Source organism: Polypterus senegalus, chromosome 2 (assembly GCF_016835505.1).
Source record: "Polypterus senegalus isolate Bchr_013 chromosome 2, ASM1683550v1, whole genome shotgun sequence".
Lineage (NCBI taxonomy): Eukaryota > Metazoa > Chordata > Cladistia > Polypteriformes > Polypteridae > Polypterus > Polypterus senegalus.
Window position 1 is genome coordinate 41,033,045 of NC_053155.1, and position 12,240 is coordinate 41,045,284.

The window sequence follows — 12,240 nt, forward strand, 5'->3', positions numbered from 1 at the left end:
AAGTGGAGTTCTGTGGGACCACTACAATGATGCAGATCTCCACTAACAAAGTGCTTACTGTAAAGATTCAAATACACAGCAGAATTCTACAGGAGCTACTAACCATGTACTGTAGCAGCAGCAATGGTCATGAAAAGCGGAAGGGATTTTTGTCACTTCAGACTTAATTTTAAAAATGCCTTTTAGTAGCTGATGAATGTAGGTGCCCTAATGAAGCAAACCTGCTCAAACACATTTGCCTATGAATGGGTGATTGGACTTCCAGTACTTCTCAGAATAGTCTTATGCATTAACCTCAAAGTAGGTATCCTGACTTTTGCAAAAAAAGTTCATTTTTGATGTGATTCATTAATTCAAGTAACTTATGCATATGGTGTAGTGCAAGCTTTTGCATTCAGGTCCATGCATACAATGTCTCAAAACAGTCACAATATTTGACCAACTAGATGCACGTCAGGGAATATTTTTGCTAATTTTTTGCCTCCAATGACTGAAATCCAAGAGTAGCTTTACAAAAAAGAGGCATTCTGTAAAGTACAATTCACTTTACCTGAACAGAGAAAGGAACTGATTTAGTCTAATCAATAGCAGAAAAGATTACAAATTAAACTGTGCACAGTATATATTTAAATTCCCTTTTTAAATTAAAACTGTTAAAACATAAACAAAAGACAACACATTTTGTATGTCAGTGGTCCAGTTTGCTAAAATCAAAGATGCAGAGGACCACCTTGTTAGCATAATCCTAAAGTACAGTTACCAATGACACAAAAACTAACAGGATTATTACAACCACACAGGTTAAAAGATTACCAGCAGATTAAAGGATCAAAGCACAGCGCTACAGGTTCAGAAATAGTTCTAATGCCAGGTACTTTGCGAGTCTTGAACACTTTGAAACGCTGCATGAATGACTGCTATTCTTTATCAGATACTGTATGTTACTATTGTTTCACTAAACTATATTAGAGTCCAGAGTGTGTCCTGTAAATGAGCTTTCCCTTTTAATTAGCCTGTTGATTCGGGGGCCTATCTTGAAGTGATGTTACCAGCCCAGCACACCGCAGCAAAGAAAAATCACACTGGCCATCACAGAGTTAATAAAGATGTGAAGGATGTCACTTCCCACATTAAACGAACGCAGTCTCCTAAGGAAAAAAGAACCAGCTCTGCCCTTTCTTATATAGTTCCTCTGTGTTCTGAGACCATTCCAACATGTCATCAATGTGGACCCCCAGGTACTTGTGGGAGTAGACCACCTCTATCTCCACTTCTTGAATAATGACCAGACATAGAGGCTTTTTTAGTGCGGTGAAAATCAATAACCAGTTCCTTGTTTTCCCAATGTTAAGATGCAGACAATTCTCTTTGTGCCAAAAAACAAACTTCTCCTCCTGAATCCTATACTTTGTCTCATCCTCCTTATCAATACACCACATAAGTGAAGAAACATCTGATACTTTCTGCAAGTGACATGACTTGGTGTTATATTTATAGTCTGAGGTGTACAGAAGAAACAGAAAAGGACACAGAACTATTCTTTGTGGTGCTCCAGTGTTACTCACATCCTTATCAGAAACACAGTCCTTGAGTCTCATAAACTGTGGTCTGCCTGACAGACAGTCCATTATCCAGGACACCAAAGGCTCATGACTTGCATATCTCTGAGCTTATCGCTTAACAGGAATGGCTTATCCATTTATTATCTGAATTCACTTTTATCAAGCCACTGGGCCCAATTCATTCAGCAATTAATCAAGGTAAGGATCAGAAATGAACAGAACTCCACTCCAAACCAACACTGAACCTACTCATGTATGCACGTAATTCATTACATCAGACCAGTGTAGAGTCGACAATTAACATTGCTTCTTTTCATTTTCCAACCAGTCATGGTAAACACACATTTTGGTCGTTGAATATACTTTAGATGTGCTAGCAGGTAGAGTTTTTTATTTACTTGATAAATTAATAGGCATATCCATTTCAAACTTTACCCAACCAACCATTCTTAAAATGCTGATGACAAAATAGGACTTAGGGAACTAAAGCCTGTCCTGGCCACATTAGGCATAAGGTAGGAATCCAGCCTGGCTGAGGCAATCACCTATCATGGGCACATTCACTTACTTAGCCACACTCAAATCAGGCCAATTTAGACTCATCAGTTTTCTTAACATAATAATAATTCTACATTCTTGTTAAGAATACAAGGGTTAACAAAAATGTGGAACAAGTCAGTTATTAAAAGCATTTTATGTTTGCTAATATACAATTTTCTTTCTTTCATTAGTCAGCAAAAAGTTGTTATTATTTAAAACTAATGTATATACTCTCGGATAAGTTCTCCCGCGGATAAGTCGGGAATTGCTTTTACAGTATAATTTCTGGTATTTTATAATGTCAGTTGTATAAGTCAAATGCAGAAAACTCATGTTATTGGTACAAAATATACTAACGCCCACCTGAGACAGTAACCACGGAGCACACTGCCGTTTTTCTATGTGGGTTCGGCAATGCGCTGTATCATAATGTGCTCCTAACCTCTCTCTCACTCTCTTGTGCCTACGTGACCACACCGTAATACCCAAACTATTCCGAAGCAACGTTTGCACTGATTTGTGTTTTTTGCATCTCACACACCTTTATCGTAACAGCATATCTTATCTACGATGGACTGTTTGATCAGAAGAAAATATGAAGCTAGTTTTAAATTAATGTCGTTGAAGTAGCGAAGTAAATTGGTAACTGTGCTGCTGCAACAAAATTCAATGCGTCTGAGAAACTGATGCGAGATTGGAGGAGGCAAGAAGGTGTAAAAAAAAAATAAATAAATAAAAAATTGTGTTGCATTTTTGAACAGGCATATAAGTCAGGGTCTGATTTTATGATTGATTTTTCGGGTTTCAAGACCCAACTTATATGCGAGTATATACGGTACATCCTATACCCTTACAAGGACTCCTCCTAAAGTTGCCGGTCTGGCCAAACTAAGTAACTGGGCAAGTAGGTCCTTGGTCAGGGGAGGTGACCATTGTCAAACAGCAAAATTCAACAAAGCATTTATTCGCCAAGAATAATTCAGTAATTAAATGCATTTTAAACTTACCAAAATACAATTATCTTTCTTTAGTTAGTCTGCACTAAGTTGTTATTTAAAACTATGTCCTTACATCCATCAACCATTTATCTAAATAGTGAATTTCCTTAAATCAGGGGTGAGCAAAAACAGTCCTGGAGGACCACAGTGGCTGTAGGTTTTTGTTTGAACTAAGTTTCTTATTGAGAAGTTAATTATTGCTGATGAAGCACTTATTGCTTAAATGTTTCATTTTACTTGCCTCACTTGTTAAGATTCTCCCCACTTAATTGCTAATCTTAAACAGCTGCATTCACTGTTCTTAATTGCTCCTTATTAGTAATAAGTTGCAAATAGCAAGACAATCAGGAGTTCTCCCTCCAGGACCGACACTGCTCACCTCCAGCTTAAACTAATTTCCACTGCCATTGACTGTCTGCGCAGCAAGGGCAACAACAATAAAAATCAGTTCCAGCAAGGGGTGACAATTGATTGCAGGGAACAAACAACTTAATTTTTATCACAGTTAAGACTTGCCCATTAAAGGCAATGTTACATTGAGTGACTGGTTCATGAGAACGCACCACCAACTGCAGACAACTTTCTAAGATTAAGTAAATGAAGGCTACAAATGAAAGTTGCTGGAAATTTGCCACATTCAACAGCTCACTACAATTAGCCCATGATTCACTGTGACACGGGTTTGATTTATGTCTTTTGCTGTGGGGCTTGATGTACATGAGAGCTGGCAACCAATAAATTGTCATCCGGAAGCAGAATTCATGGAATGCAGTGATGAGGAATAAGGGTTGCAGGTGTTTTGGACCTAAAAAACAGAACAGAGCCCATTTGTCTGATATCTCGTATTTTACGTACCATGATAGAATGGAAAATGAGAAAAGGGAGAAGACAGTGGATGAACACGCAATACCTGTTAACCCTTTGCACAGCACATTATTAGCTGTCACAAAAAGTGAAGAGGATGACTGTACCGGAAGATTGGCACTCAGTTGGCAACTGAGCAACTTTCAGTCTTTTAAACTGACATGATCTGGCAATGAGATTAACAACTGCTGTTAGCAAATCTGACCTACCTAATGACTACATGTCATATAATGTGGCATCGGTACTACCTAACCATCCATTTTTCTTAATCTGTTTAGTTCAACTCTGGTCTTCATGGAGCATCAGCACCAATACTCACACATACATAGCACTTAAAACTACAGATCATACAAAAAACATTAATAACTTATCTAGTTTTGACATACAGTATAAGATCAATTTTACCGTCATTGTGAGATGCCATATAATGTGGCATCAGTTTAACCAGATATGCATATATTCTGGATGTGGGATTAATGCCAGACTACCTATCCATCCATTTTTCTTAAAATGCTTAGCTCAGTTCTCGTCTTCATGGAGCATCAGTACCAATACTCACATATAGCATTTAAAACTACAGATCATACAAAAAATAAAAACATTAATCTAGTTTGACATACGGCATAAGATCCATTTAATCGCCATTGTGGGATGCAAGTATAATTTCTGCAGTACGATTTATACAGCAATGTAAAAAGTTTCATTTTTAATATACTATACCTTTAAACGAATGAGTCTTAGAATTTAAAAATTTCAGAGCCCCGACTTTCAAGCTGTCAAGCTGCAAACTTCTAAAGAGAAAAAACATGAAGATTTTTTTAGTTGGGTCGAACCGAGTAAAGTTTTAACTTCAGTCTTGATAGTGCAGGTTTTCTAAACAAACAACGGTTTTTGTGTGGCACAGTGGTGAAGGCTTTGGACTTCAAAATCTGAGATTGTAGGTACTAATCCCGCTAGTGGCACTGTTTGACCATAAGCAAGTCACTTCACCAGCCTGTGTCCCAAATGGAAAAACAAAGGAAATGTAACCAATTGCATTGCAAATACTGTAAATCGTCTTTGATAAAGGTATCAGCTAAATATGTAAACTGAGTACCATACAGTAATGTCAGCAAAATCAAGTTCATTATTGGAAAAAAGAAACGTAATGTACTCGGGGTAAGCACACTCCGCTGCATCCCTTTGTACGTAAATTTACTTTCCTCGCTAAAATTACTAAAACCGCATCCGCACATGTAATTGTTGCAGGTGCCTACTGTACGTACGTACCTGCGTGCTCATGGCAGCTCATGAAGCCTCTCTGTTTAGTTCGTTCAGGAAGCCCGATCTCATTACTAAAAAAAGGAATTCAAAAATATGTAAATAACGATATTTGTAACTAATGATCTGTATAGAAAAGACACTTTATTTACACACATATGTCAAACCTCTGCAAACGTCAAGCTCGAGCTCTCACACCGCCCCTCCTATGCATCCCGCTTGCAATATTCAAACACAACTTTATTGACACAACTGTAGAGCGTGACTTCACACCGTTTGCAATACAAGGCAGCTCTCGCGATTTTAGTACTCGGAGTCGGCCCAAATTTTCTCATTGTCGTTATCTGAGCTTGTGAGTGAAGAGATGAACTGAGTCGTTTTCAGTTTAATGTAGTCTAAATGCATTTTTTGAGTGTTCTGCTTAAAAAAATCGGCTGGCACTTAGCAGCCGATCAGCCTGCCTCATGGCATAAAGAAGCAGATCGCGTATTGCCAACTTTCCAGAGACACTGTCAGCAACAGAAGCAGAGAATAGCTGTTTAAAATATTGTACAGATATTGCCCGGTTAATAAAACGCCATGTAGTTTCTTTGATATAAGTAATGCTTGTATGTTTTGTAAAGGACTACAGAGTCTATTGAACATTTATTTTTTTATTGGGTATTTGTCAGCTCCTTTTGGTTAGATATTATTCCTAGACATAAAGAAAAGAATTGATAGGGATTGGCACCCTGAAAGTTGCTACATACGGCCTATTATGTTTTGGTAATGTCCCCTTTAGGTTGGATGAACACTATATGATTAATTTAGTTTTTATACTAGGTACATTTTCTATACATAAGATATGGCTCTCCAAAAGGCTACCATCATTTATATCTTGGGTACGCACTGCTTTATTTAATTACTCAACGGTTAACCCGAGGACCCAAAAAAGATAGACTGGATTATTAATACTGTATAATGATAGAGGGGCTATAAACAGACAAATAACAATGGCCATATAATCAAAAAACACGTTTTTGTTTCTTTTCAATCTGTCTCTCACATGATTATTACTAAAAGAGAAAAGTGGAAAGTAAACGTATTGATACAAAAATCAATAACTAACATTTAAAACAGGAAATAGAAACCTGAGGTATAGTATTTCACTGCCAGTGTAAATGCTTAGTGTAAGCTTATGTAAAGCTAACACAAATAAATTGATAAATAATTTTTGAAAGACTAATAAGAATGGTCACTTAAATTTGTCACCTGATTTATGACACCAAATAAGAATAAATTAGGCAAACAATAGTTCCAGTCTACTGTAGATACCATGTGTTATAAATTAGCTCCACTATTAATAAAATTGATTTTTCTAAGTGGGCTCACAAATACTTCAACTTATCTCTTTTTTTCTATCAGTGTTTATTAAGTTGAATAAATGATTCCTTAAAATGGATTCACTATTATTTTATACTGTATGGGTGATAGGATCAATCTTGAGAATTTAGCGAACAGTCCAGTTTAAGATGTTTAAGGCTGTTGTATGTCTACCGCCTGTCTCAACCTTTGGATATTTTCTGGTGTTCGTATAGTTGTCAGTGGTCCAAACACGTCTTTTACGCTACCAGTAAACTGAACCCACTTTAAATCGTATCACAAGAAGGAATTCTTCCTCCCTGGAGCATGTGAAAATTAATGCATTATCTTTTTGATTCAATATATCAGGTAACAGCGAACACGCGATAAAGCATGTCATTCATGGCCACAGAAACTGTTTTCAGAGTACAGCACTCTCACTGTACATACTGTATATTCCCACGCTATTCACTTGCCCTTCATAACTTGTCGCATCCGTTATTTTTATTTTGACACGTGAAGCATCATAACCCCTCTCCTCATATTTCTTATATTTGCGTTTACTTTTCAGATTGATTGTTTCTCAGGTTGTGAGAAGGGGATACTATACATAGAATGAAGGTTGTCTATGTTGCATCAATGGCGTTTCACATAACTGCCGTAATAAATGTAAAGCTGAAGAAGTGGCGCTATATCACGCGACACTGAATTTGCATTTGGATGAACACGGCTAACTTTACTACCAATCCTGTCACGACCCCTCACAAACATAGCCACGACCTATAGCTCAAGGAACACTATATTATACAACTAAGTTAATAAGTTTCCGATCTCAGCAAAACAAAAGCTTATTGCTTAATTTTGGATTTTCAACTTCATTATTTTGGTGCCGATTTTTTCTTTATCATTTTCTTTATTCTGTGTATAAAAAAATTGTTACAATATCGGTGTTACATATTTTAAATTTTAAAACCATTTAATACAAATTATTTGAAAAAAATAAAAAGCTTCCTCAGACACCTCACGATTTGGAGGTCACAGAAGTAATACTTCAAGGTTGCACTTTATCCCTCCGACCTTATTTCTAAAATTATTATTTTCTTGGTAAGCCAAAGTCAATTCAAGTAAATAAACTGAAAGAAAATGAAATTAAAAGATGACAATAATGAAGCACATAAAGCCCTGAGGTCTCTTTGCGTGGATTCAAGTGTGAAAATATGCACACACCAAAAACCGGAAAATTCGTACGCCAAAAAAACGTACAGTACACAAATTACTATAATAGCAATCACCTCGTAAATGTGCGTGTTTGAGCGTGCATTGAACCCTGCACTGAAACATCGATATATGGAGTATGCTAATCATCTTCATACATATGCAATCTTGATGCTGCAGAACATCATTGGCCTGACACGCCCAGATCCCACCGTCTCGTTGTGCTCCACAACTGAGAGTGCAAAATCATGCACAGCATAATAGCAAGATCATGCACAGCATAATAGTGCCTCTTCTCGGCGCTCTGGGTGTCCAAGAAAGATGTATGACACCATCGTCTGAGTGGGTGGCCGCTATTACTTGGCACATGTAGTGAGATGATTGTTATTAACAATGAATAGTATAGTCAGGGCTGTCCTAACAGTATCATAGACCCCAAGGGCAAAGTAGTGCACTGGGGCCCCTGTAGTAACCTGCTTGGGCATCAGAAACATCATGGGACACTATGCTCCTGAAGCCCCTGGCCTGGTCCATATGAAAAATTTTACCTGATCAATAAACCAACCACCACATACAATATCATCTGTCACAGCTACTTTGCCTTAAAATAAATGAATCACAGGTTGGCACAGGTGACTGAGAAACGATGTTTGCCAGACACATCTTGTGTATTAATGGAATGTAACTACTTGTGGTTAGCAAATGCATCTTCACGTTCACTTCTTGCAAGATTAGTGCAGTATATTGCTCAAATTAGGAGAACAGCACCCTCCACAGATTTCCTTGAGGAACACAGTCTTATGTCTTCTCAAAGTTAACAAAACACATGTAAATTGATTGCTTGTACTTCCATGTACCGTCCAGGATCCTCTTGATGTTAAGGAGGTGGTCCACTGTTCCACAGGATGGACGGAATCCACATTGCTCCTGCATCTGAGGTTCCACAAGTGGGCTTTTTTTAAAATATTAATTATGGAATGCATACTCAGAAACTAATCAAAATATTACTTATATGAAAATAATACAACCTGTGTAGGTTTGGGCAAGAAAGATCCTGACACAGCAGGCAAATGAGTTATTTGAAAACAAACAAATATTCCAGTTATACACTAAATTGGGTCCTTTCCAAGTTCTTACTTATTTATATAATTTTAATTAATTACTGTTTTCACTAATATTAATAGCTAGATAGGAAACTTATTTCAGTTCCCTTACTCCTTTCATATGATTATTCTGATACTTATTTTATGCTAGTTATGGTATTTTGTTTTACAAGGTATTTTTCAGTTGCTAATTATTGGATACTACTCTATTTGGGTATACTTTCAAAATGTTACGTTTAAGGAAATTAAACAACAATTAGTCCCAGATCCTCCACCACTAACACACATCAATCAATGCCATTTTCACAACACCTAAATTGAACTCAGCTGTGTATGAAAGCTATTGAGCCATCACAAGCCTATTTGTGCTAACTCCATTGTAAAGATCTTTTAAAATTAACATATTTAATGTTTTCTACTAATACACAGAATTGCATTCTATTATCACTATTATATTTGAATATGATTCATTGTTACAAAACTAATAAACAAAAATAACTGGATGAAGTAAATAAAAAAATGTAAAATGCTCTAACTTTTATATTAGTTAACTTGGTCTCTGGATGCACCTGAATATTACACCATTGTCTAACTTGTTTTTCTTCTGCATTCCTTCTGAATGAGTATGGATATGTGTGTGAGATGATCTTAGTTGGTTACTGCCTTCTGGCTGATTATAATGGAATTGGTTCCGGCAACTGAGAGCTGAATTGCTTACAATCACTTTGTACCACTGGCTCCCATTTTGTACCTCCTAAACCCTTTTTCTTGTCTATTCTCTCCCTTTCACTATTTAAATGTGTACCACCAAACTCTGCCACCTACTCCCCTCCAACAAGCTCTTGGTCATGATGCATGCTTAAATCATGCCCCAGAGTCATTTCTGGGGCCAGAGTGATGTTGTATATAGCTCAAGTGCATTGGGCGAGGATTCCATCTGTTTTTCTTTAGCATACTCGAACCTCTGGGCCTTCCATACCCTTTAAACAACCAGTTCTTCTACTTTGTGTTTGTTTTTTGTTGTTTGATATACTGTAGAGTAGGGCCTCAAATGTTCTTCTGTATGACCATGTGACCTCAAAGAAAATATTGTCACCACTGTCATTCCTTTCCTGGCCACTCTCTCATTTATTCTTTGTACCTTTTAGTGATCTGCAGATTATAATCTATTTCCTCCAGCATTCAATCCAACACCTCATGTAGCTCAAAGTATGGAGGATAATTTTGAACTGTAAAGATCAGAGGTGCGTTTGTTAACCTGGTCCAACAGATAGAAAACTTCTGTTTATGATAAACTGTCTATAGTTGAAAAGTATCCTAAAAAAACCCTATTAGACATATACGTGTGTCGTGTGTGCAAAGAGAACATGGCACATTTTAAAAATAACCCAAACCTGTTTTAAAAATAAACAACAACAACCTGATGCAAGGGCGGCACAGTGGCGCAATGGTAGCACTGCTACCTCACAGTAAGGAGACCTGGGTTCGCTTCCTGGTTCCTTCCTGCGTGGAGTTTGCATGTTCTCCCCGTGTCTGCGTGGGTTTCCTCCGGGTGCTCCGGTTTCCTCCCACAGTCCAAAGACATGCAGGTTAGGTGCATTGGCAATCCTAAATTGTCCCTAGTATGTGCTTGGTATGTGTGTGTGTGTGTGCCCTGTGGTGGGCTGGTGCCCTGCCCGGGTTTGTTCCTGCCTTGTGCTTTGTGTTGGCTGCGATTGGCTCCAGCAGACCCCCGTAACCCTGTAGTTAGGATATAGCGGGTTGGACAATGACTGACTGACTGACAACCTGATGCAGGAGAAGAACCTTTCTATAGCATCAGATTATACAATAGCATTTCGAAGACATCAGTTGACGAGTGGTAAACTTGAAAGATATGTTGTCGCAGGTACTGTGTGTGCACTGTGTTGTTCAGAGTTACAACAATAGTGTAAGAGTTGATGTGATTTGGCAGCTATATTAATGAAAATATGGACTGCAAAAGATGCATTTGAAGTAAACGTAAAGCCATTAAGAGAGATGATAATGATAATGATAATAATGACAGGAGATGCAGATGCAAATTTCAGTACTGAAAACACCTGAATCAACAAATCTCCCTTACACCAACAATAAACTACAGACTAGACTGCACAACATCCACCTTCTGGCCTCAAATCTCTACAAATAACTAAAGAATTTAACTTGCTATCTAATTGTGAAGGCAAGTATGCAATGACAAAATAGCTGCAGCATTTTAACACGCAGTATATTTGTAGACCACAATGCTTACCTCAACTCTATTTGCTGTTGTTAAGACATATAGTGATGCGATAGTTAAAATGACAGAAAGATATCATAGCAGACAGAGGCACTTATCAAACGTGTGGAGCCCAGTATCTGTGGTCTGCTACATGTGTGTGCATGACTGTCTGTCTATCTCTTCTATTACAGCACACATTACAACATTCATATTAATTAATAAGTTTCAGTTACTTCGCGCTACTCCTGAATGGATAATAGCACCATTAGCTTTTCATTTTCTCTTAGTGTCAAGTCTTTTGTTCGGTATCTTTTGCTCTCTCACTGAAACAACAGCCGTGGTTTAAAATGCATGGACTCGATTGGGGACAAGTGCTTTAGGAATAAGTCCTATGCATGAAGCCCTTGGCAGTGCAGGATTTAATTCCTATTCACTACACACTGTTTAATGGGTTGTCTCCAGACATGTAGTCTCATTTGAGAATCAAATCTGGCCTCTGGAGACCACTCTCTGTCTCTGTCTCAGTCTGGTTTCCCTGTCTAATGCTGTTCCAGAGTACCCAACACATGTATTACCCTTCCCCTGATGGAGCTCTTCCTTCTACCTTTACACAGAGACTTGCACCTGTTTCTGTCTCACTCATAGAGGAATCCAGGCTCCTGCTATTTCCGAGTGCAACCTTTTGTGGTGTGCAATGCACCGTTCCACAATGTCACTAATTACAGGCAGGTAGCGGAACACATTTCTGTCTACTGCCTCCATATAGGGGTGGCACAGCAGTGTACTTACAGAAAGCTGCTAAACACAAATATCCAGAAAACACATTTTAACTTAATAAGTAGCAGAATATAGAAGTTCAGCTTTGTAGTACAAAGTTTGGTTTGTCATTTGTAACAAATACAGTACATTGGAATTCTTATTTGAGCGTTTTCTTTTTGCAAAAGTTTATAAAAAGGGATACGGCAACAATAAATAAAAAGGGAGTATAAGAACATATATAAATAAAAAGGAATGAAATAATAAATCAAGACATTTTATCTGTTTCCCACCATAGGAGTCATGATTCTGTTTTAGTTCATTATTCAGAAAATAAAATCATTTTTATTTCTGTTATG

At 37.6% G+C, this 12,240-nt stretch overlaps 1 protein-coding gene across 2 annotated transcripts in view; it reads right to left on the reverse strand.

The window, feature by feature from the left end:
- sts (steroid sulfatase (microsomal), isozyme S) overlaps positions 1 to 5,456 on the reverse strand; it is a 35,888-nt gene extending 30,432 nt beyond the window's left edge. Inside the window, exons 1-3 of one of the 2 annotated variants that reach the window (XM_039743578.1) lie at positions 5,381 to 5,456; positions 5,234 to 5,298; positions 4,685 to 4,755 (exon numbers count right to left, since the gene is read on the reverse strand). The gene's annotated coding sequence lies outside the window, so the exon portion shown is untranslated. The remainder of the gene's footprint in view (positions 1 to 4,684; positions 4,756 to 5,233; positions 5,299 to 5,380) is intronic. The other variant, XM_039743579.1, reaches the window with a different exon arrangement.
- Between the last annotated feature and the right edge of the window lie 6,784 nt (positions 5,457 to 12,240).